This window comes from Cariama cristata, unplaced genomic scaffold (assembly GCF_000690535.1).
Source record: "Cariama cristata isolate BGI_N322 unplaced genomic scaffold, ASM69053v1 scaffold871, whole genome shotgun sequence".
Taxonomy (NCBI): Eukaryota; Metazoa; Chordata; class Aves; order Cariamiformes; family Cariamidae; genus Cariama; species Cariama cristata.
In genome coordinates this window covers 53,675-57,969 of record NW_009599599.1, presented here as the reverse complement: position 1 = coordinate 57,969, position 4,295 = coordinate 53,675, and positions in this window count along the sequence as shown.

The window sequence follows — 4,295 nt, the reverse complement described above, 5'->3', positions numbered from 1 at the left end:
TGCAGGTTGTGCTCTCCCCGCTGCTCCCCAGCTTTGGGAGCGGGCTTTGGGCAGGGTGCAGCAATGGGAGGGGGGGATTACTGATGGGGCGACTCCTCTCCCTACCCCTGTCTGCGGGGAAACAATGCGGGAATGGGGTTTTTGACCTAATCCTGCCTTCTGCTGGGAGTGCTGGTGGGGCTGAGCACCTGGGAGGCAGGGAGGGAGGAAGGCATGGATGAACGGATGATGGATGGGGTCTACCCGTGTGGACAGGCCTGAAACCCAGCAAAGGGCCAGGGGTTTGGCGACAGTCGCATGTGATGCTCAATGGCCCCAAATTGCCCGGTGCTGTGAGTGCCATTCCCGGGGATGGTGGCCATGCTGCCATACATGCCTGGGTCTGGGTCTGGGTCTGGTGCGGGCAGAGACACCCATAGAGCCCGGGCTGGCCTCTGCCAGGCTGTTTCTCGTTATCTGGGAGCATGGGGTGCTGCTGCCTTCCCAGGGGCGCTGGGGGCGGCTGCAAGGGGTGAACGGCTGTGCTGGAGCTGCCCCTGGGCTCCCGCTTTGGTTCCTTGGACTCTGCCAGGAGACACGGGGGCTTCATCGGCTGGCGGCAGAGTCCCCTCGGCACCCAGGGGAAAGGTTTACTGGTAAATAAACGCCGAGGAGTGGGTACAAAGGATGGACGCGTTTGAAGAGGGCAGCCCCTGTTAGGCACAGCCTGGGACAGATGCCTAGGTTTACGTACCCAAGCTTTGCTTGCGCACATGTAACACGTAAACTTGTGTAAATCTTTACCAAGTACTGGTGTCCCTCAAGAACATTTGCCCTCGCTATTTGCAGTGCTGGAGTGGAAACGCACCGCGATCTGTCCGTCCCAGCAAACCCTGCCGAGGTAGGTAAATATGTTCATTCTCATTTTACAGATGGATAAGCAGAAACAGAGAGATACCAAGTGACTTGCCCTAAAGGTTAAACACCAGGTCTGAAACATAACCCAGGACTCTCGATTGAAGAATTCATGGGGCTGTTTCATTAAAGATATCCAGGAAATTAAACCATTTTAAGCTGACAGAGCAGGTATTGTAATTCTAAACCTATTCTCCAATGTGGTCTTCTAAATTCACAAAACTAATTCAGTTTCACAATCCTGTCGTGTAAATCGCAGCACAGCTTTGTTTTTAAGCTTCAGTACCACAAACGTTTTTGTCCCGCTAACAGAAAATGTTTTACTCTGCTGCGGTTAGAAACTCCTCCGGTCCATGGCAGACGGGCAGCAGCGTCACTCCATGTGTGACTGTGCAAGGACAGAATGTTTCATTGCCACTGGGGTTTTTTTTCTATCCCATATTTTTCCAGTTTTTATTGAAGTTTTCTCCTCCTTTTTTTTTTTTCTCTTTCACAGCCTTGAGAAGTCCTATCCTTCCCTAAACCTAAATTGGGCTAAAGTTGCCCTCTAGAGCTCCTTGCCGCTGTGGTTAGGCTCCTTTGTGCTTTGCTGCGGATGGCGTGACAATGTGCTGTATTCCAGCCCAGGGGTGAGCCTGCTGCGTGGCATCAGGGATCGAGTTGGAGTTGCAGCCACGGACTGGGGTGGCCACCCTCACCCGTAACCGTGGTCACCTTTTAGAGGTAGCCGAAACCACCAGCATTCACTGTGTGGGTAATGAGGTGCAGTGAACTTGTTTGTGTCCATCCCTCTCTGCAGTGCTTGTGAGCAGCAGCGAGTGGGAGTATTTTAATTTCATTCTTCAAATGATAAAAATTCCATTTTGTGTCATGTCCTATCCTTTTGGTTGGTGAAGCAGCTTTACAGCCCTGGGGTGACTGTTTGTGCTGGGTTGGAAGTCTTCTCAAAGAACCAAATTTTAGAATTTGACCTCAGTGGGACGCACTTGATCACCCATTTTCATATAACACTGCAGTGGTTCAACGCCTAGCATATAGAGCTAATGGGATCATTTTTGATTAAATGTCTCTTTGATTATATGTGGGTTTGGTTAAGTGTTGTTTGCATTTTGATTAATGTCATTCAAGTCAGAATGCTCTACAGCAAGATACTGATTTCAGTATTTTTTTTCAAGAAAGAGTTTTCTGAAGCCACTTCTGCCCACAAGGAAGAGGGCTGGGGGGAACTACAAATAGGTATTTTTGATCCAGATACAGCATTTTCCCACAAATTAACCGTGCAAAAACACTTTAAAAGTTTTTGCACCACTTCCAATGGGGAATGCTGCACAGTTGTAAACCTCCGAAGCTGTCACAGGATGGATTTGGTGTTCTGTAGCTGCTGGTCCCATCAGATCTGCTTGCTTTGTGTGTCTGAGCGTGCTTGGAGGAAGGCAGGGGAGCTTAGACTCCACGCTGACTTTCTTCTTCCTGTTTCCGTTTTTCTCCCAGCAGTTTCTGTTTACCCCCATGGATACATCTCCCCTCCAGGTCTGTTTAACTGCCTTGTGTTTACAGGCTTCTCATCCTCACGGCTTGTCGAAAGCCATATGGCAACTCTCACAGCCAACAGTGGCTTTTAGGAGGAAGTTCTCTTTCACCTTTCTGCTTGTGAATTCATATTTTAAAGCTGTGAATTAAATCATTTGCGGTTGAGCATTTCTATCTAAGTGCTTCAGTTTGGCTGTTTCAGGTGCAGTGCAGCAGGGCCGCATTGAAACCTGCAGGAAATCCTTCGTTACCCGGAGACCCGTGTGTGAGCAGCCTGGTGAGCTGTGTGCTCCGAGTGATGCAGATGCTCAATTTCATTATGGCAAAGTCAATCTAAATACACTTGTCTGATTACAGCCTAGTAACTTATAAAGAAGCCGCACGCTTCAGAGATTATTTTTTTTAAGTGCTAAAATTCAGAAAAAGCTAAACCGCAAATTACGTGCATACCTGCATTCAGGTGTCTTTGTTAGATTATATCGAAGTTATAATTTGATTCCATCATTTTCACAATAGAAGCTATTATATGGGTAATGTGTGTTGCATGTTGCCCTGGAGCACAGCTGGTTTGAGTTAGAGGAGTATCTCTGAAATCTCATCTGCACCAGCAATTCCCACTCAAGCCCCCCACTGCATATGAATGCTATTTTAGCTCTTCTAAACACAGAGTGATAACTGTGGAGGGTTTATCTCTCTTGGATCGAAACAATGCTTGCTTTTAGATAAGGATTGTTTTATGGGTGCTGCTGGCATGAAGATGGGTAAATGCTAAGAGCCCTGTATTTCTACAGAGCATTCCTCATTTTACAGATGTGGGCTGGGCTTCATCCGAGCTCTGAAGCAGCACTGGGCTCCTCACCCCAGCTGGATGAAGTCCATGGTGGGTGCTTGCTGTGGGACAGTCCAGCTGGGAGTGACACAACTGGTTTTAACTGAGGAGAAGCCATCATTAGTCTGTTCAGCGTCCTGTGGGAGTATGTATACCAAGGATTTTGAAACTGAGGCGTAGCTCCCTTCAGGCTTTTTAAAACCCTAGCCCTTCTGTAGCGTTTGCTTAGCCCCAGTCTCCTTGTTTATACTAAAAAAAAAAAAAAAAAAGTCATTATAAACTAAAATTTAGGACAATTCCTGTGTTCTTTATGGCTACAAGAAACTGCTGAGTGAACCCTGACTTCTGTGAACTGCTGCATGTGGGAGAAGAGCAGGAGAAACTGTTTTTCAACATTTGTGGACATTTAGACTCACTGCTTAAACCTAAGAGCTGGAGTTATTCTCCAGTTGTTGGTTGCATTAATGAAAAATGTGGGAAACCCCTGATAAGCATACCAAAAATAGGCATTGCAGGAGGGGCATTGACAAAGAAATGGTTTTGAAGTTGTTTTCAGCATTCAGCATCTGTGCACTGCCATCCAGTGGGCACTGGGAACTGGCTCCCTGTCGCCCACCTCTGATGGCCCAGCACTGCACAGAGGTACTGCCCAGTGCTGTGCATTTTCAGTAGAGGGACCCCCACATGGTCAGGGGCTCCTAGTGCCCCCCCTCTCTATCTCAGTGAAGAGATGGGGATGGAGGAGTGATGGTACCCTGGGATGCCGCTGTTGTCAGCAGGGATGGCTACAGAAGCCTGCAGCCCTTCATCTGCATCGCCCCATCCCGCTCTGTGCAGCCCCAAGTCGGGTCATGGCACAGCTGTTACAGAGTAAGTTTAATCAACCTAACTTTTTAATTCTACTCTGTTCTTTTAAATGTATTCTTTTGTCTGAATAACTTCCGTTAGCATTGGTTAGCAGGAGAAGGAATTCCAGGTCACATATCATAAACTCATCCTGACCTGGTTGCTTGGCTACGGGTGGGTCTAGAAGAAGATAAGG